Source organism: Eschrichtius robustus, chromosome 14 (genome assembly GCF_028021215.1).
Source record: "Eschrichtius robustus isolate mEscRob2 chromosome 14, mEscRob2.pri, whole genome shotgun sequence".
NCBI lineage: Eukaryota > Metazoa > Chordata > Mammalia > Artiodactyla > Eschrichtiidae > Eschrichtius > Eschrichtius robustus.
The window spans coordinates 82,796,671-82,818,391 of NC_090837.1; the positions used below are offsets into that span (position 1 = coordinate 82,796,671).

A 21,721-nucleotide genomic window follows, 5' to 3' on the forward strand; every position below is an offset into this window, starting at 1 on the left:
AAGCAACTTCCGGGTGTGGCTCCGCTCCGCTCCCCTCGCTCCCTCCCCGTGAGCTGGGGGCTCCCGGGGGCACAGGCGGGGACTCCTTGGCCCCCCGACATCCGGGTGGCGCTGCAGTCCCGATCCCTCCGGCCTCCGTCTCCCCAACTTTCCCGCTGAATATTCCAGTTCCGCGCCACCCCCCACCTCCCGTTGTGGGCATGGTAGGGCCCTTCCGGAAACCGGATCCTGGATTGCGTTCCACATCCCCAGATGGTGGAATGCTTGTGGAATTAATGTCGTCGTCAAATACATTGAGCTCCAGCCACAAGCTGGGGGTGGAGGTAGGGGTCAGGGACAGAGTTAAGGGTAGTCCTGTCTCCCATTCACTGCCTGCTTTGAAATATGAAGGTGTTTTAACTTTCTAACTTCAATGAACGAATGAATGTATTTCTGTATTTGTCACTCGGACTATAGGGTGTGTTTTTATTTTGAGTTACAAGAATCACTATTATGGAGGCCGTGATAACATTGTGAAAAGAACTAGGGCTTCAAACCTGGGTGGAATTCTGGTTCTGCCTTTTGCTGTGTGCCGTGGGATAAATGAGCTAACCCGTCTGAGCTTCAATTTCCCTATTTGTGAAGGTTGATTAAGTTCACTGCCCAGCAGTCATAGGTACTAAGTAAAGGGTAGGTAACATCATCATTCTCAGCTTAGTGGAATACCAGAGTTTGTCCCTGAATCAAAGGAAAACATACTCTTGTTATGAAAAAAACTCTACAAATAACTTTGTACATAGATTCAGAGTCTATCAAAAATATGAACCAGATACTTTTCTTTAAGAATGTTTTCCCCAGTTTCACGGACTTTCCCCTTTCCCTCTTTGCTGAATGGTTTCTCTTTGCTCATGTGTTAGTTATCTGTTGCTGCAAGGCAAATTCATTACCTCACATAGTTTCTGAGGGTCAGGCATTCGGGAGCAGCGGAGCCAGGGGTTCTGACACAGGGTCTCTCCGGAATCAAGCTGTGGGCAGGGGCTGCAGTCACCTGATGCCTTGACTAGGTGAGGATCTGCTGCCAGGCGCACTCACGGCTCTTGGCAGAAGGCTGTGGTTTCACGTAAGGTGGGCTCCGCAGAGGGCTGCCAATGACGGGGCAGCTGACTTCCCACAGAAGCAAGTGATACGAGAGAGAGAGAGATTGAGAGAGAGAGAGAGAGAGAGAGACTGTATTGGTTGCCTATGTTGTATAATAAATTACCCCCAAACTCCAAGCAACAGTCGTTTTCTCACATTGCCTGTGGACCAGGAATCTGGGCAAGGCCTAGGTGAGACCTCAGGCTCTGGGTCTCTCAAAAGACTGCAATCGAGGTGTCAGCTGGGGCTAATTTAAGATTTTTTTTTTTAGCAGTTTGTTTTGAAAGCTGTATGTAAGATTACTCAAAAATACGGAATGCTTCACACATTTGTGTGCCATCTTTGCATGGGGGCCATGCTAATCTCTGTATCCTTCCACTTTTAGTATATGTGCTGCCGAAGTGAGCACCGTCTAAGATTTGTAAATCTCACCTGGGTGATGCTTTCCCACACACTCCTGTGGGCGTTGGCAGGATTCAGTTCCTCACAGGCTGTTGGACTGAGGGCCTCAGTTCTTCGCTGGCTCTTGGCCAGAGGTCTCCCTCAGCTCCTTGCCACGTGGGCCTCTCTGGTGGGCCGCTTGCTTCATCAGAGCAAGAGAGCAGGAAGGAGAGCATGCAGGCAAGATGGAAGCCACGGTCCTTTATATCCCATCACTTTTGCCATATTCTGTTCATTAGATTCGAGTCACTTGGTCCAGCCTACACTCAAAGAAAGGGTTTTACACCAGGGCACGAATACCAGGCGGCAGGGATCATAGGGCCATCTTAGGAAGCTATCTGCCACAACAACTAAACTCCGAGCTGTAGTGCCTTTTCATAACCTAACCAATGAATGACATTTCATCATTTCCGCTATATGTTACTGGTCACACAGACCAACCCTAGTATAATATGGGAGAGGACTACACGGGGGGGTGAATTCCAGGGGATGGAGGTCACTGGGGGCCATACTAGAGGCTGACACCACAGCCCAACCAATGAATTTCTCCCCTTCATCCTGCTCTGAGCCCCCAGAGGCTGGCTTATGTGGACACATCAATGGGCTCTCTGGCTTCTGGTCAGATGCAGCCAATGGGGAGCACTGGCAAGGATGGAGTGAGGTAGGGGTACATATTCCCCTAGCTCCCTCATTGCAGGCTGGCTGCACCTTCAACTGAAGGCCACAGGACCTGTCAGGTGGCACTAACAGACTGTCATCTGAACTACCCTTCATGAATTTAGTTTCATCTGATCCATAAAATTGGATGTACACAGAAACATTCCATTGTAAAGAAGGAAGTGGGTCTACAGGACTGGGCCTGAAAATGACAGATTCCCATAACACCTGCTTTGACTGCTCCTCAATCCACACAGACTCAGGGGATTTCCCCATGTCCAGTCCGTGACACCTGCATAATATGCTGGCATGAGCCAGACGTGAGCAGCTATTGTATTACAGCCTCACTTGGGTTCAGCTCTGAGAAGACAGTGGCGAAGGGAAATCATCTCAGATGCTAGAACTCTGAGTTGATGACTGGTTTTCCACTTCTTACATGAATAGAGATGGCCTGAGGGACTGATGGACACTGGCTAAAGGGTTGACCAGTTGATCAGAGACTTGGAAAGAACAAGATTAGAGATTAGGTATGGCAGTCTGGTGGGAAAGTATGTGGATGAATTTTTCTGCATGGGCCCAGAATGTGAAGATATCTTGCCCTGTGTAAATACCCAGGAGAAGGCATTCAGTATAGAGGAGGTCTTTGTAAACTGTGGATGTTGGCCTTTCCCACCCACCCACCCCCGGCCCAAGTCCCCCAGTGCTTGTTCAAAGAAACCATATACAAAGTCGCTGTAGTAACAGGATGAAGGCTATGCATGGGTTCAACGGCATGGGCTGCCCTTCATCAAGGCTGATCTGGCTGCCTGCCTACCGCTGCGGAGGACCCAGCCTGACAACAGCAGAAGCCAACTCTGAGGACCTGATAGGACACTAATCTTTGGGGGGACCAGGCGGCCAGCTGGTGGCTGGTGGGTTACATTCAACTCCTGGAGGAGGCAGCAATATGCCTGTCAACTGTAGAGTCATTATCCACAGGCGGCTGTACCCTCCCTGCCTGCGGCGCTGGCATCTGCGGACTTAGAGAATGCTATGTCTATCTCCGCAGTACATAGCATCTTCTCTAACCAGGGAACACATTTTCAATGAAGGAAGTGTGACAGTGGGCTCATAACTGTGGAGTTCACTGTGTAATCATGTGCTTTGCGTCAAATTAGATTATTGCTTAAAATACACATGCTTCCCTTTCCTCTGTGAGAGAAATGTACTTTCCTGCTTCATTCATGTTGGGCTTGGCCATGTGGATTTTCTCTGACCATGGGAGGTGGGCAGATGTGACGCAAGCAAAGGTTTAAACTGTACTTGTACAGTTGAGTTTGTTTTCTTGCTCCTACCATCATCATGAGAAGAGTGGCCCAACTGGCCCACTGGTCTAAGGAAGGTGATAGAAATGTGACCTGGACCCAGTCTGCAGCTTGGAGCCAAGCCCATCGGAACCCAGCCCAGACCAGCTTGACTCCTAGATGCATGACTGAGAATAAATGATTGTTGTTTTGCCTCTGAGTTTTGGAGCATTTTGTTACACAGCTTTATTGTGGCAATAGTAGACTGATACATGCCCCATTATCCAGAAGCATCTGGCTTAAAAGAGAGCTGAATAGCCTACTGGGAGGCAGTTACGACACCCTGTGAGGTGTCATAGACAATGTTGGGTGCAATCTCCCCCATAGTGGAATGCATATTATTATTTTTTTGTATGTTTGTTGGTTTCAAACAATTCTCCAGGTATTTTCATTTCTGTGAAGGAGTTGAAATGTCTGTGACCCACACTGAGGCCAGTAGGCAGAAATCTTTACTGTTCTTTGCCCAAGGGAAGGACAACCTCTCCTAACACCAGTGAGGACCACAGGAAATGGAAGTGGGAGAAGGGAACACAGCTCCAGGGCTACTGCAGGCCAGCCTCTCTGCCCACTACCCTCAGCCTCTACCCCCAGTAATAAAAACAAAGTGGTCGGGTCGCACCTCCTCTTTCCCAGGGCGGTTCTCTCCTCATCTACCCACAGCCGGCATTGAACTTGCCTCCGCTCTGTGTCTGGTAGGTGGCCCGTACATGTCACCACCAGATTGTAGGTAAGAGGCCATCCTGGCATCCTTCCAGGGCACTTAGCACAGAGCCTTGCTCTCAGTAAGTGATTGGTATCATTCTGTTGGGGGGACAATCTCGTTTAGTCCATCCTCCCTCCGGAAGCAGAACTTCCCTTACAGCATCGCAGAAGGGGTCACTTCCAAGAACAAACTCAAGTTTGTCGGTGCTCATGAGTGCATGAATAAATGAATGCATTCAGTGAATGGCATTGCTCTTCTCTCCTCATCTGACTGTGGCCTGCTGGGGGCACCCTCATCTAGCGGTCCTCGATGTTTCGGCCCAGTCAGGGTTGTTCTAGTCTCTTGGCGGACGTCCCTTCGCTCCACCAGGAACCACGAGCGAGTCGCCGTCCTAACACTGTATTGGCCCCCGAGGGCCACCGTAGCTGGCCGCCGACTTGCGCTTAAGGCCCGCGCTGGCGGCGGCGCCATGTTGTCTCCGGGCACTTCCGCGTGTGCGCACCTGGTCCTGCTTTTCCGGCTGCGCGCGCATCTCTCAGGTGTGGTGGGCAGGCCGGACCTAGAGTGCTGCTTTCAGCGTTTCATCTCCGAGCAAACTCACAGGCGTCTTTAGAGCTTTCTCAGGCACTCAGTTATTTGCTCCTCAGAACAGTTTCGGAGAGAGAAGAGGCAGAAATCACTGTAAGCGCCTATCGGGCACCTTTCCCCATCCCGGGGCCGGGAACGGGGGTGGGGGGTTGGGTGCTGGGAGGAGAGGCCTAGTGTTTGCTTAATTAGCGAATTGGTCAAGCAATCAAAAAAAAAAAAAAAATCTCAGTAATATTTAAAACCGGTTTGAAATTGCAGACAAAAAGAGTGGGTTGTCATTACGGTGAAACTATTAATTTAAGGAACTGAAAACGTAACTTGTAGAGTTAAATGTAAACACTTAGGTTTGCTTGTTAATTTATTTCAGTGATTCTCAGGCTCCTTCACGTTCGTCAACTGCTAGCTTTATCTATAATTTATCCCTTAAAAAAAAAGTGAGTGAAATTATTTTCAAGTCCTGCTGTCCTTTAAGGAGGGTGAATAATGGGGCTCTGAAGCCAGATACCCTAGGACACAGGGCTCTTAACGTTCTGCCTCGGTGACCCTGGTCGGGTTCCTTAACCTCTCTGAGCCACAGGATTTTCGACTGTAAAATGCTAATAATCCTCTGGAAAGGTTGCCTTTGTGAGGTTGGTATGAGGTCAAGTTATACAGAGATGCCTAGTGTTTGCTTGGCATCTAGTGAGCCTTCTGAATTAGGGCACAAATGATATCGATAGTTAATCATGGTTCTTTTGTTCCACGATCCTGCATAATCACACTTTCAAGCCTTCAAGCTGCTGAGGGCTGCTGGTGGGCCCGCCCCATCCCCTGCCCCGCCCTCCTTCACCCCCAGTGAATTCAAAGTATCTCAGACCCTGCAGATCCTTTCCACTGCCCCACTTCTCAGGAAATGACCGGTCTCTTGCTTCAAGCCATTAAATAGGAGCTTTCTGAAGGTCTTTCCTCAAAACTCAAACTTTTCAGCCTCAACACCCGTCCTTACCTTCTAGTACCATGTAAGTACAGTTGACCCTTGAACAACACGAGTTTGAACTGATAGGTGGATTTTTTTCAATAAATAGATGCTGCAGTACCACACACCTGAGGTTAGTTGAACCTGCAGATGGTTGATTATAAGGTTGTATTTGGATTTTCTGCCGAGTGGGTGCCCCTGACACACCTCCCCCGCCCCAACCAAGGTGTTCAGGGCTCAGCTGTGGTATTATCCCTCCTGTGTTCTGGATCCTCCTTAGTTCTCCATTCTACTCTCTACACTTCAACCAGGGCCAACACTTGGAAACAAATCCCATCATTTCGTTCTCCAGCTGGCGACCTTCCCTGACTTCCGTTTCACACTCACCGGGCTGCGTGTGCTCTGGCTGGTTGTTACTTTCTGAAAGCACAATTCACAGTAGCCAGGGGTAGTTTCTTTGAAGTGTCCTGGGTACAGTGTGGGGTTTGGGGTAGCCTTAAAGGAAGGTGAAGGCAGAGTTAAATGGAAAAGGAGCTGGGGAAGCTTTCAAAGCAGAGTGAATTGTGTTCTCTGAAAGCAATGAGGGAGACCTCCTCCAGGTGATTCTGAAGAGCAATCATGGAATCAGTGTAGCAGGAGTTGAGGCTTCTAGAGGCCCAGCTAATGATACCTTGGTTTATGGGGTTTTTTCTTGCTGTTTGCTGTTGTAGCAGATCAAAGTGAAGGTATTTTCACCCAAAGCCACAAAATCCTAAGAAATATCCCGGTCTTGGATAAACCCAGTAAACTGAAAAGAGCTCTTCTGGTCCACATTTACTCAAGATGTTTACAATGCTGAAATTCTGATGCAAATTTTCCAAAAACTTGAACCGTAACTCTACTTTTAGAAATAGTCCTTAGTGTTACCTCTATTAAACCTTTCAATAAGCATGCACTTTTATGTCAGTCACACAAAATTTAAATGAGGAAGCTGAAGGTAGGTGAGCATTCCGAAGTGAACGGTAAGCAGAAGCCTCCTGTAGGATTTCCATAGACTGGCTTGCTCATTATGCAGCATGGCTCAGCGTCCATTTTGTAATGAACCTGCAAGATGACTCCCATTTGGCAAATTGACCTCTAATCTAAAGGTTGATTCTTATCACCTGGGAGAATTGATTCCTGATGAGAAATGCTAGACAATGGAACCATCCCTCGTTGGCTTCACAATCCAGATCCAGTATCTTTAATCCCTTGGTGGAAAGAAACAGAAACATTCCATGGCTTGTGACAGCACCTCGAGAATGATTGCTGTTGTTGAACAGCGTCAGGGGCCAAAGGAACATTGATCATCTCTCCAACTGGAGTTCATAGGCAGGTTATCTGGAGTGAGTAACATATCCTGAATTTGGCAGGAGCACCCTGGGTTTTTTACCACCATAGTTGGTTGGGGGGTTTGGATTTCTCTCCATGTTAGAATTTCCCTTCCTCTTACGTTTATTGTAAACAGCTGCGTTATAATTTGATTCAAGTTTTGAGGCCAGGGAGTTCCCTGGGGGTCCAATAGTTAGGACTTTGTGCTTCCACTGCAGGGGACACGGGTTCCATCCCTGGTCAGGGAACTAAGATCCTGCAAGCCGTGCAGCCAAAAAAAAAAAAAAAAAAAACGGGGAGTTTTGAGGTCAAATTTCCTTTCTGTTTTCTTTTTGCCGTACTGCTCGGCTTGTGGGATCTTAGTTCCCCAACCAGGGATTGAAACCCGGGCCCTTGGCAGTGAGAGTGTGCAGTCCTAACCACTGGACTGCCAGGGAATTCCCGAGGCCAAATTTCTGATAATTTAAAAACTATGAGAGTTATTTCTTCCTATGCATCTTACTGCTGAGCTCATCTTAGCTGATACTGGGTGGCACAGAAGCAAATCTATACTGGTCTTTGAATCTGGAACGTTCTCTCAAATTTTATTGGTGCTACCCCATATGTGACATGACCTTAAGATGTTAGTCAGATTCTTCTGAGGTCAAAGAAAACATATGTACATATACATGGCCTGACAGAGCACTGCTCTCAGTCTGTAACCGTGAACAGGAAGCCACCATGTCTTTGGATTCCCAGTCACCCAGGGGAGCAGAGTAAACAGCTGAGGGTTGCTGGCCTAGTGAGGAATTTGTGGGCTGGGGAAATCCTTTGAGAGGATTTGTAACGCAAGCAGGAAAAGTATCAACACAAACTACCCTTTTTTGGCTTAAATGTCATTTCTATTTATTGTTACTTAATTTTTGGAGTAGATAATATATATCCATATGGTTCAAAACTTTTAAAAAATGTTAAAAACGTGAAAAAGTAATTCATTTTTAAAAGTCTCACTCCCCACTTCTTTGCTTTTTTTTTTCTTTCTTTAAAACAGCTTCTTTTGAGGTACACATACAGTAAGTCCCCTACATACTAACGAGTTCCGTTCCGAGAGCGTGTCCATAAGTCCAGTTTGTTCGTAAGTCCAACAAAGTTAGCCTAGGTACACAACTAACACAATCGGCTATATATTAATAGTACTGTACTGTAATAGGTTTATAATACTTTTCGCAGAAATAATACATAAAAAAACAAACACAAAAAATAAAACATTTTGAGTCTTACAGTACAGTACCTTGAAAAGTACAGTAGTCCAGTACAACAGCTGGCATACAGGGGCTGACATCGAGTGAACAGGCAAGAAGAGTTACTGACTGGAGGAGGGAGAGGAGGTGGGAGACGGTAGAGCTGAAGGACCGTCAGCAATAGGAGACGGAGGGTAAGCTGCAATTTCACTCACACCTGACTCTGATGGACCGCACGTTCGCATCTTTGAAAGTTCACAGCTTGAAGGTTCGTATGTAGGGGACTTACTGTGTTTAAAGTGTGCGATTTTATATTTTTTAACATGTCATATACCTATTAAACCATCACCACAATCAAGATAGTAAACAGATTTGTCACCCCCAAAAGTTTTCTTGTGCCTCTTTTAATCCTTCCTCATGCATTTCCCTAAGGACTAATGATGTTGAGCATCTGTTCATGTGCTGTTTTGCCATATGTGTTATCTTTTTTCCCCCCGGTATTATTGAGATGTAATTGACATACAGTACTGTGTAAGTTTAAGGTGTACAGCGTGATGATTTGACTTACATACATAGTGAAATGAGGACCACATTAAGTTTAGTTAACATCCATCATCTCATATCAATATAAAATAAAGGAAAAATTTTTTTCCTTGTGATGAGAACCCTTAGGATTTATGCTCTTAACAACTTATGTATATATTTATCATACAACTTACATATATATTTATTATGCATATAGTCATCATGCATCCCTAGTACTTATTTATCTTATAACTGGAAGTCTGTGCCTTTTGACCACCTTCATCCAATTTCTCCCACCCTTCTCCACCTCTGATAACCACAAATCTGATCACTTTTTCCATGATTTTGGCTATTTTTTTAGATTCCACGTATAAGTAAGATCATCTAATATTTGTCTTTGTCTCCCTGATTTATTTCACTTAGCATAATGCCCTCAAGGGCCATCTATGTTGTCACAAATAGCAGGATTTCCTCGTCTCTTACACTAAATAATATTCCATTGTGTGTATATAGCACAGCTTCTTTATCCATTCATCCATTGATGGATACTGAGGTTGTTTCCATGTCTTGGCTATTGTAAATAATGCTGTTGTGAACATGGAGATGCAGATATCACTTCCACATGATTTTGTTTTCTTCAGGTATATTCCCAGAAGTGGGATGTCTGGATCATATGGTAGTTCTATTTTTAATGTTTTGAGGAACCTCGATATTGTTTTCCATAGTGGCTGAAACAATTTATAATCCCACCAAGTGTGCACAAGTGTTCCCTTTTCTTCCTATCCTAGCAACATTTGTTATCTCTTGTCTCTTTGATGCTAGCCATCCTGACAGGAGTGAGGTGATCTCATTGTGGTTTCGATTTGGATTTCTCTAATGATTAGTGGTGTTGAGCATCGCCATGTACCTGTTGGCCATTCGTGTATCTTCTTTGGACAAGTATGTATTCAAGTTCTTTGCCCATTTTTAAATTGGATTCTTACTTTTTGTGCATATGAGTTCCCTGTGTATTTTGGATATTAGCCCCTTTTCAGATAAATGGTTTGCAAATGCTTCTTCCCATTCCAAAGGTTATCTTTTAATTTTGTTGACGTTTTTCTTTTGCTGTGCAGCTTGCTGGTTTGATGTAGTTCCACTTGTTTATCTTTTATTTTGTTGCTTGTGCTTTAGGTGTCATATTTTAAAAAATCATTGCCAACTTATCTTTTATTTTGTTGCTTGTGCTTTAGGTGTCATATTTTAAAAAATCATTGCCAAGATCCATGTCGAGGAGCTTTTTTTCTATGTTTTCTGCTAGGAGGTTTATGGTTTCAGGCCTTACATTTAGGTCTTTGATCCATTTGGAATTGATTTTTGTGAGTGGTGTAAGATAGGGGTGTAATTTCATTCTTCTCCATATGGATATCCAATTTTTACCATTTATTGCAGAGGCTGTATTTTCTCCATTGAGTATTATTGGCTTCCTTGTCAAATATTATCTGACCATATATACTTGGGTTTATTTCTGGGCTCTTGATTCTGTTCCTTCAGTCTATTTATCTGTTTTTGTGCCAGTACCATACTGTTGATTCCTATAGTTTTATAAGTATAGCTTAAAATCAGGAAAGTGATACCAGCCACTTTGTCCTTTTTTCTCAGGATTGCTTTGGCTATTCAGAGTCTTTTGTGCTTCCATATAAATTTTAGCATTGGTTTTTCTACTTCTGTAAAAAATGCCATTGGAATCTTGATAGGGATTGCATCAAATCTCTAGATGGCTTTTGGTAGTGTTGACATTGCAGCAATATTCTTCAAATCCATGAACACAGGATACCTTTCCATTTATTTGTGTTGTCTTTGATTTCTTTCTTTCATCAGTGTCTTGTAGTTTTCAGAGTAGAGATCTTTCACCTCCTTGGTTAAATTCACTCCTAAATATTCTATTTTTTAAAAAAATTTATTTATTTATTTATATTTGGCTGTGTTGGGTCTTCGTTTCTGTGTAAGGGCTTTCTCCAGTTGTGGCGAGCGGGGACCACTCTTCATCGCGGTGCACGGGCCTCTCACTGTCGCGGCCTCTCCTGTTGCGGAGCACAGGCTCCAGACGCCCAGGCTCAGTAGTTGTGGCTCACGGGCCTAGCCGCTCCACAGCATGTGGGATCTTCCCGGACCGGGGCTCGAACCCGTGTCCCCTGCATTGGCAGGCGGATTCTCAACCACTGCGCCACCAGGGAAGCCCTATTCTATTGTTTTTGATGCTACTGTAAATGGAATAATTTTCTTTCTTTTTCAGATAATTTGTAATAATAGAGATGCTACTGATTTTTGAATGTTAATTTTGTATTCTACAACTTTACTGAATTCATTGATTAGATTTAACAGGTTATTTTTGATAGAGTCTTTAGGATTTTCTTTTTTTTTTGAACTTTTGAATTTTATTTTATTTATTTTTTTATACTGCAGGTTCTTATTAGTCATCCATTTTATACACATCACTGTATACATGTCAATCCCAGTCTCCCAGTTCATCACACCACCCCCACCACCCCCCACCGCTTTACCCCCTTGGTGGCCATACGTTTGTTCTCTACATCTGTGTCTCAATTTCTGCCCTGCAAACCGGTTCATCTGTACCATTTTTCTAGGTTCCACATATATGCGTTAATATACAATATTTGTTTTTCTCTTTCTGACTTACTTCACTCTGTGTGGCAGTCTCTAGATCCATCCACGTCTCAACAAGTGACTCAATTTTCGTTCCTTTTTATGGCTGAGTAATATTCCATTGTATATATGTACCACAACTTCTTTATCCATTCGTCTGTCGATGGGCATTTAGGTTACTTCCATGACGTGGCTATTGTAAATAGTGCTGCAGTGAACACTGGGGTGCATGTGTCTTTTTGAACTATGGTTTTCTCTGGGTATATGCCCAGTAGTGGGATTGCTGGCTCATATGGTAATTCTATTTTTAGTTTTTTAAGGAACTTCCATACTGTTCTCCATAGTGGCTGTATCAATTTACATTCCCACCAACAGTGCAAGAAGGTTCCCTTTTCTCCACACCCTCTCCAGCATTTGTTGTTTGCAGATTTTCTGAGGATGCCCATTCTAACTGGTGTGAGGTGATACCTCATTGTAGTTTTGATTTGAATTTCTCTAATAATTAGTGACGTTGAGCAGCTTTTCATGTGCTTCTTGGCCATCTGTGTGTCTTTGGAGAAAAGTCCATTTAGGTCTTCTGCCCATTTTTGGATTGGGTTGTTTGTTTTTTTAATATTGAGCTGCATGAGCTGTTTATATATTTTGGAGATTAATCCCTTGTCCATTGATTCGTTTGCAAATATTTTCTCCCATTCTGAGGGTTGTCTTTTCGTCTTGTTTGTAGTTTCCTTTGCTTTGCAAAAGCTTTTAAGTTTCATTAGGTCCCATTTGTTTGTTTTTATTTCCATTACTCAAGGAGGTGGATCAAAAAAGATCTTGCTGTGATTTATGTCAAAGAGTGTCATTCCTATGTTTTCCTCTAAGAGTTTTATAGTCTCCGGTCTTATATTTAGGCCTCTAATCCATTTTGAGTTTATTTTTGTATATGGTGTTAGGGAGTGTTCTAATTTCCTTCTTTTACATGTAGCTGTCCAGTTTTCCCAGCACCACTTATTGAAGAGACTGTCTTTTCTCCATTGTATATCTTTGCCTCCTTTGTCATAGATTAGTTGAGCATAGGTGCATGGGTTTATCTCTGGGCTTTCTATCCTGTTCCATTGATCTGTATTTCTGTTTTTGTTCCAGTACCATATTGTCTTGATTACTGTAGCTTTGTAGTATAGTCTGAAGTCAGGGAGTCTGATTCCTCCAGCTGTTTTTTTCCCTCAAGACTGCTTTGGCTATTCGGCGTCTTTTGTGTCTCCATACAAATTTTAAGATTTTTTGTTCTAGTTCTGTAAAAAATGCCATTGGTAATTTGATAGGGATTGCTTTGAATCTGTAGATTGCTTTGGGTAGTATAGTCCTTTCCATAATATTGATTCTTCCAATCCAGCAACATGGTATATCTCTCCATCTGTTGGTATCATCTTTAATTTCTTTCATCAGTGTCTTATAGTTTTCTGCATACGGGTCTTTTATCTCCCTAGGTAGGTTTATTCCTAGGTATTTTATTCTTTTTGTTGCAGTGGTAAATGGGAGTGTTTCCTTAATTTCTCTTTCTGATTTTCCATCATTAGTGTATAGGAATGCAAGAGATTTCTGTGCATTAATTTTGTATCCTGCAACTTTACCAAATTCATTGATTAACTCTAGTAGTTTTCTGGTGGCATCTTTAGGATTCTCTATGTATAGTATCATGTCATCTGCAAACAGTGACAGTTTCACTTCTTTTCCAATTTATATTCCTTTATTTCTTTTTCTTCTCTGATTGCCGTGACTAGGACTTCCAAAACTATGTTGAATAATAGTAGTGAAAGTGGACATCCTTGTCTTGTTCTTTATCTCAGAGGAAATGCATTCAGTTTTTCACCATTGAGAATGATGTTTGCTGTGGGTTTGTCATATATGGCCTTTATTATGTTGAGGTACGTTCCCTCTATGCCCACTTTCTGGAGAGTTTTTATCATAAATGGGTGTTGAATTTTGTCAAAAGCTTTTTCTGCATCTATTGAGATGATCATATTGGTTTTTTCTTCAGTTTGTTAATATGGTGTATCGCATTGATTGATTTGCATATGTTGAAGGATCCTTGCATCCCTGGGATAAATCCCACTTGATCATGGTGTATGATCCTTTCAATGGGTTGTTGGATTCTGTTTGCTAGTATTTTGTTGAGGATTTTTGCATCTATGTCCATCAGTGATATTGGTCTGTAATTTCCTTTTTTTTGTAGTATCTTTGTCTGGTTTTGGTATGGTGATGGTGGCCTCGTAGAACGAGTTTGGAAGTGTTCCTTCCTCTGCAATTTTTTGGAAAGGTTTGAGAAGGATGGGTGTTAGCTCTTCTCTAAATGTTTGATAGAATTCACCCGTGAAGCCATCTGGTCCTGCACTTTTCTTTGTCGGAAGATTTTAAATCACAGTTTCAATTTCGTTGCTTGTGATTGGTCTGTTCATATTTTCTGTTTCTTCCTGGTTCAGTCTTGGAAGGTTATACCTTTCTAAGAATTTGTCCATTTCTTCCACTTTGTCCATTTTATTGGCATAGAGTTGCTTGTAGTAGTCTCTTAGGATGCTTTGTATTTCTGTGGTGTCTGTTGTAACTTCTCCTTTTTCATGTCTAATTTTATTGATTTGAGTCCTCTCCCTCTTTTTCTTGATGAGTCTGGTTAATGGTTTATCAATTTTGTTTATCTTCTCAAAGAACCAGCATTTAGTTTTATTGATCTTTGCTATTGTTTTCTTTGTTTCTATTTCATTTATTTCTGCTCTGATCTTTATGATTTCTTTCCTTCTGCTAACTTCGGGTTTTGTTTGTTCTTCTTTCTCTAGTTCCTTTAGGTGTAAGTTTAGATTGTTTATTTGATATTTTTCTTGTTTCTTGAGGTAGGCTTGTATAGCTATAAACTTTTCTCTTAGAACTGCTTTTGCTGCATCCCATAGGTTTTGGATTGTCGTGTTTTCATTGTCATTTGTATCTAAGTATTTTTTGATTTCCTCTTTGATTTCTTGAGTGATCTCTTGGTTATTTAGTAACGTATTGCTTAGCTTCCATGTGTTTGTGTTTTTTACGTTTTTTTCCCTGTAATTCATTTCTAATCTCATAGCATTGTGGTCAGAAAAGATGCTTGATATGATTTCAATTTTCTTAAATTTACTGAGACTTGATTTGTGACCCAAGATGTGATCTATCCTGGAGAATGTTCCATGCACACTTGAGAAGAAAGTGTGATCTGCTGTTTTTGGATGGAATGTCCTATAAATATCAATTAAATCTATCTGGTCTATTGTGTCATGTAAAGCTTCTGTTTCCTTATTTATTTTCATTTTGGATGATCTGTCCATTGGTGTAAGTGAGGTGTTAAAGTCCCCCACTATTATTGTGTTAACTGCCCATTTCCTTTTTTATAGCTGTTAGCAGTTGCCTTATGTACTGAGGTGCTCCTATGTTGGGTGCATATATATTTATAATTGTTATATCTTCTTCTTGGATTGATCCCTTGATCATTATGTAGTGTCCTTCCTTGTCTCTTGTAACATTCTTTATTTTAAAGTCTGTTTTATCTGATATGAGTATTGCTACTCCAGCTTTCTTTTGATTTCCATTTGTACCAAATATCGTTTTCCATCCCCTCACTTTCAGTCTGTATGTGTCCCTAGGTCTGAAGTGGGTCTCTTGTAGACAGCATATATATGGGTCTTGTTTTTGTATCCATTCAGCAAGCCTGTGTCTTTTGGTTGGAGCATTTAATCCATTCACGTTTAAGGTAATTATTGATATGTATGTTCCTATGACCATTTTCTTAATTGTTTTGGTTTTTTTTTTTTTTTAAACGTTTCTTTAATTAATTTATATTTATTTTTGGCTGTGTTGGGTCTTTGTTTCTGTGCGAGGGCTTTCTCCAGTTGCGGCGAGCGGGGGCCACTCTTCATCGCAGTGCGCGGGCCTCTCTCTGTCGCAGCCTCTCTTGTTGCAGAGCACAGGCTCCAGACGTGCAGGCTCAGTAGTAGTGGCTCATGGGCTTAGTTGCTCCATGGCATGTGGGATCTTCCCAGACCAGGGCTCGAACCCGTGTCCCCTGCATTGGCAGGCAGATTCTTAGCCACTGTGCCACCAGGGAAGCCCTTGGGTTTGTTTTTGTAGGTCCTTTTCTTCTCTTGTGTTTCCCACTTAGAGAAGTTCCTTTAGCATGTGTTGTAGAGCTGGTTGGGTGGTGCTGAATTCTCTTAGCTTTTGCTTACCTGTAAAGCTTTTGATTTCTGCATCGAATATGAATGAGATCCTTGCCAGGTACACTAATCTTGGTTGTAGGTTCTTCCCTTTCATCACTTTAAGTATATCATGCCACTCCCTTCTGGCTTGTAGAGTTTCTGCTGAGAAATCAGCTGTTAACCTTATGGGAGTTCCCTTGTATGTTATTTGTTGTTTTTCCCTTGTTGCTTTCAGTAATTTTTCTTTGTCTTTAATTTTTGCCAATTTGATTACTGTGTGTCTTGGCATGTTTCTCCTTGGGTTTATCTTGTATGGGACTCTCTGCACTTCCTGGACTTGGGTGGCTATTTCCTTTCCCATGTTAGGGAAGTTTTCGACTGTAATCTCTTCAAATATTTTCTCTAGTCCTTTCTCTGTTCTTCTTTTGGGACCCCTATAATGCGAATGTTGTTGGGTTTAATGTTGTCCCAGAGGTCTCTTAGGCTGTCTTCATTTCTTTTCATTCTTTTTTCTTTAGTCTGTTCCGCAGCAGTGAATTCCACCATTCTGTCTTCCAGGTCACTTATCCGTTCTTCTGTCTCAGTTATTGATTCCTTCTAGTGTAGGAAGGAATTCCTACACTATTGATTCCTTTTAGTGTAGTTTTCATTTCAGTTATTGTATTGTTCATCTCTGTTTGTTCTTTAATTCTTTTTGGTCTTTGTTAAACATATCTTGCATCTTCTCGATCTTTGCCTCCATTCTTTTTCCGAGGTCCTGGATCATCTTCACTGTCATTATTCTGAATTCTTTTTCTGGAAGGTTGCCTATCTCCACTTCATTTAGTTGTTTCTCTGGGGTTTTATCTTGTTCCTTTGTCTGGAGCATAGCCCTCTGCCTGTTCATCTTGTCTGTCTTTCTGTGAATGTGGTTTTTGTTCCACAGGCTGCAGGATTATAGTTCTTCTTGTTTCTTCTGTCTGCCTTCTGGTGAATGAGGCTATCTAAGAGGCTTGTGCAGGTTTCCTGATGGGAGGGACTGGTGGTGGGTAGAGCTGGCTGTTGCTCTGGTGGGCAGAGCTCAGTAAAACTTTAATCCGCTTGTCTGCTGATGGGTGGGGCTGGGTTCTCTCCCTGTTGGTTGTTTGGCCTGAGGCGACCCAACAATGGAGCTTACCTGGGCTCTTTGGTGGGGCAAATGACAGACTCTGGGAGGGCTCACGCCAAGGAGTACTTCCCAGAACTTCTGGTGCCAGTCTCTTTGTCCTCACGGTGAGACACAGCCACCCCCCGCCTCTGCAGGAGACCCTCCAACACTAGCAGGTAGGTCTGGTTCAGTCTGCTATCGGGTCACTGCTCCTTCCCCTGAGTCCCGATGTGCACACTCCTTGTGTGTGCCCTACAAGAATGGAGTCCCTATTTCCCCCAGTCCCGTCGACGTCCTGCAGTCAAATCCCGCTAGGCTTCAAAGTCTGATTCTGTAGGAATTCCTCTTCCCTTTGCCGGACCCCTAGGTTGGCAAGCCTGACGTGGGGCTCAGAACTTTCACTGCAGTGGGTGGACTTCTGTGGTATAAGTGTTCTCCAGTTTGTGAGTCACCCACCTAGCAGTTATGGGGTTTGCTTTTATTGTGATTGCATCCCTCCTGCTGTCTCATTGTGGCTCCTCCTTTGTCTTTGGATGTGGGGTATCTTTTTTGGTGAGTTCCAGTGTCTTCCTGTTGATGATTGTTCAGCAGTTATGATTCCGGTGCTCTTGCAAGAGGGAGTGAGCGCATGTCCTTCTACTCCGCCATCTTGAACCAATCTCCAGGATTTTCTCTATATAAAAGCATTTCATCTGCAGATAGAAAATTTTACTTCGTCACTTCCAATTCTGATGTCTCTTATTTCTTTTTCTTGCTTACTGCTGTGGCTGGAACTTCTAGTAATATGTTGAATAGGATTGGTGAGAGGGGCATCCTTGTTCCTGATCTTAGAGGAAAATCTTTTAACCTTTCACTGTTGAGTATGATATTATCTGTGGGCCTGATATAAATGGCCTTTATTATGTTGAGGGGTGTTCCTCCTATACCTACTTTGTCAAGAGTTTTTATCATGAACAGATGTTGAATTTTGTCAAGTGCTTTTTCTGCATCTGTCAAGATGTTATATGTGTTTTTTCTTTCATTGTATTAATGTTGTATGGCATTGATTGATTTGCGTATGTTGAACTGTCCTTGATCACAGGGATAAATCCTCCTTGATCAGGGTGAATGATCTTTTTAATGTGCTGCTGATTTTGGTTTGGTATTATTTTATTGAAAAATTTTTCATCTGTGTATTGTCAGGGATATTGGCCTGTAGTTTTCTCTTCTTGTAGTCCTTTTCTGGCTTTGGTATCAGGGTATTGCTGGCCTCATAAAATGAGTTTGCAGTATTCCGTCCTCCTCCAGTTTTTGGAAAAGTCTGAGAAGGATTGGCATTAATTCTTCTTTAAATGTTTGGTAAAATTCGCCAGTGAAGCCATCTGTCTGGTCTTGAGCTTTTTTCATTGGGAGATTTTTGATTACTGATTCAGTCTCCTTGCTAGTAATTGGTATGTTCAGATTTGCTATTTCTTTTTGATCCGGGCTTGCTAGGTTGTATGCATCTAAGAATTTTTCCATTTCTCTTAGGTTGTCCAGTTTTTCTACATACAGTTGTTCATAGTAGCCTCTTATGATCCTTTGTATTTCTGGGGTATCAGTTGTAATATTTCCTTTTCATTTATAATTTTGTTTATTTGGGCTCTTTCTCTTTTTTTCTTCATTAGAATAGCTAAAAGTTTGTCGAGTTTATTTATTGTTTCAAAGAACCAGCTATTTGTTCTTTTAATCTTTAAACATTTTTTCCTGCTGTTTTATTTATTTCTGATCTAATCATTATTTCTTCTGCTAACTGTGGTCTCAGTTTGTTCTTCTTTTTTTAATTCCTTAAGGCATACAGTTGATTATTTGAAATCCTTATTGATGAGTAATAAAGGCATTTATTGCTATGAATTTTTCTCTTAGAACTGCTTATGCTGCATCCTGTAAGTTTTGGTGTGTTGTTTCCATTTTCATTTGTCTAAAGATACTTTTTAAATTTCCCCTTTAATTTCTTCTTTGATCCATTGGTTGTTGAGGAGAGTGTTGTTTAATTTCCATTGTATTTGTGAATTTTTCAGTTTTCCTCCTATTGTTGATTTCTTGTCTCATACCATTGTGGCCAGAGAAGTTGGTGTGATTCTAACTTTTGGAATTTGCCAAGGATTGCTTTGTGGCCTAACGTATGGTCTGTCCTAGAAAATGTTCCATGTGAGTTTGAAAAGAATGTTCTGCTGTTGTTGGATAAAATGTTGTTTATGTCTGTGAGGTTCATTTGATCGATAGTGTTGTTCAGATCTGCTTTTTTATATATATAAATTTATTTATTTTATTTCTTTATTTTTGGCTGCGTTGGGTCTTCGTTGCTGCGCATGCACTTTCTCTAGTTGTGGTGAGCAGGGGCCACTCTTCGTTGCAGTGCGTGGGCTTCTCATTGCAGTAGCTTCTCTTGTTGTGGAGCATGGGCTCTAGGCGCGTGGGCTTCAGTAGTTGTGGTGCGGGGGCTCAACAGCGTGGGCTAACTAGTTGTGGCACACGGGCTTAGTTGTTCTGCAGCTTGTCTTCTCCCGGACCAGGGCTTGAACCCGTGTCCCCTGCAATGGCAGGCGGATTCTTAACCACTGTACCACCAGGGAAGCCCTGGATCTGCTTTTTTTTAATTGATTCTCTGGATGATCTATCCATTGTTGAGAGTATTAAAATCTCCAACTATTATTGGATTGCTGTTTATTTCTCCTTTTTCTGTTAGTTTTTGCTTTATATACTGAGGTGCTCTGATGTTGGGTGCATAAATATTTACACTTGCTATATCTTCTCGATGGAGTGACACATTTATCATTATGTAATGACCTTCTTTGTTTCTTTTTACCATTTTTAGTTTAAAATTTATTTTGTCTGATATAACTATAGCGATCCCTGCCTTTTAAAAAAAAAATTTTGGGGGGGTGTTTTTGTTTTGTTTTTGTTTGTTACCATTCTCTTGAAATACCTTTTTCCATTCCATCACACTCAGTCTATGCATGTCTCTAAGGCTAAAGTATTTGTCTTGTAGGCAGCATATAATTGGGTCTTGGGTTTCTTGGTTTATTTGTTTTTTAAGCCATTCATCCATTCTGTGTCTTTGGACTGGAGAATTTAATCAATTTATATTTAAGGCAATTATTTATAGGTAAAGACGTACTATTACCATTTTGTTGATTATTTTCTGGCTGTTTTGTATATTCATCATTTCTAATTCTGCTGTCTTCTGTGTTTGTGTTTTGGTGACTTTTGGTATCAATATGCTTTGACTTCTTTATCATGATCTTTTGTTTAATACTACAGGATTTTTGCTTGTGGTTACTATGAGGCTTACATAAAATATCTTTTTTTTTTTTGCTGCGTTGGGTCTTCATTGCTGCGCGTGGGCTTTCTCTAGTTGCAGTGCGTAGGTTTATCATTGGTGGCTTATCTTGTTGCGGAGCACGGGGTCTGGGCACGCAGACTTGATAGTTGTGTCTCTTGGGCTCTAGAGCACAGGCTCAGTAGTTGTGGCACACGGGCCTAGTTGCTCCACAGCATGTGGGATCTCCCCAGGCCAGGACTCGAACCCATGTCCCCTGCATTGGCAGACAGATTCTTAATCACTGTGCCACCAGGGAAGTCCCATAAAATATCTTAAAGTTATAACACCCATTTTAAAGTTGATAACAACTTAGCTTCAATAGCATTCCTAAACTTTACAATTTTACTTCTCCCCCCTCACAATTTAGGTTATTGATGTTACATTTTACATATTTTTTATATTGTGTGACCAGCAGCAGATTATAGCTATGGTTATTTTTACTATGTTTGTTTTTTAACTTTTAAACTAGAGTTGTAAGTGAATTTTGCACCACCATTACCATATTACAGACTTTAACTTTGTGTATGTATGTGTGTGTATATATATATATATATATATATACCATTACCAGTGAGTTTTATGCTGCTGTATTATGTTTTTGTGATGTTAATTTGTGTCCTTTTACTTTAGCATTTCTTGTAAGACAGGTCTAGGGGTGGTGAACGCCTTCACCTTTTGTTTGGAGAAGTCTTTTATCTCTCCTTTATTTCTTTTTTTTAAATCTTTGTTTTAAATGGAAGGATAGTTAATTTACAACGTTGTGTTAGTTTCTGGTGTACAGCAAAGTGATTCAGTTTCTTATATGTATATATATTTTTGTATATGTAAAAGTATATATATAGTTTTTTTCAGGTACTTTTATAGTTTATTACAAGATACTGAATATAGTTCCCTGTGCTATACAGTAGAACCTAGTTTTATTTACTTTATATGTAGTATTATGTATCTGTTAATCCCAACCTTCTAATTTATCCCTCTCCCCCCTCCCTCCTCCCCTTTGGTAATCAAAAGTTTGTTTTCTATGTCTGTGCTTCTATTTCTGTTTTGTAAATAAGTTCATTTGTATTTATTTTAGATTCCACACATAAGTGATATCATATGATATTTGTCTTTCTTTGACTTACTTCACATAGTATGATAATCTCTAGGTACATCCATGTTGCTGCAAATGGCATTATTTCATTCTTTTTTATGGCTGAGTAGTATTCCTCTGTGTGTGTGTGTGTGTGTGTGTGTGTGTGTGTGTGTGTGTTGTACACACATACATACCATGTCTTCTTTATCCATTCATCTGTTGATGGACGTTTAGGTTGCTTCCATGTCTTGGTTATTGTAAATAGTGCTGCCATGCACATTGGGGTGCATGTGTCTTTTCAAATTAGTTTTCTCCAGGTATATGTCCAGGAGTGGGATTGCCAGATCATATGGTAGCTCAATTTTTAGTTTTTAAGGAACCTCATACTGTTTTCCATAGTGACAGCACCAATTTACATTCCCACCAACAATGTAGGAGGGTTC

At 41.6% G+C, this 21,721-nt stretch overlaps 1 long non-coding RNA gene and 1 other non-coding gene across 3 annotated transcripts in view; one reads left to right on the forward strand and one right to left on the reverse strand.

Moving 5' to 3' along the window:
- Nucleotides 1-1,421: 1,421 nt before the first annotated feature.
- Nucleotides 1,422-1,525, reverse strand: LOC137777106 (U6 spliceosomal RNA). The gene has a single exon (XR_011076431.1). It is a non-coding gene; the product is annotated as a U6 spliceosomal RNA (small nuclear RNA).
- Nucleotides 1,526-4,753: 3,228 nt separating this feature from the next.
- Nucleotides 4,754-21,721, forward strand: part of LOC137776293 (uncharacterized) — a 63,551-nt gene continuing 46,583 nt past the window's right edge. For both annotated transcript variants that reach the window (XR_011076196.1, XR_011076195.1), the window contains exon 1: nucleotides 4,754-4,941. This is a non-coding gene — a long non-coding RNA (uncharacterized lncRNA). The remainder of the gene's footprint in view (nucleotides 4,942-21,721) is intronic.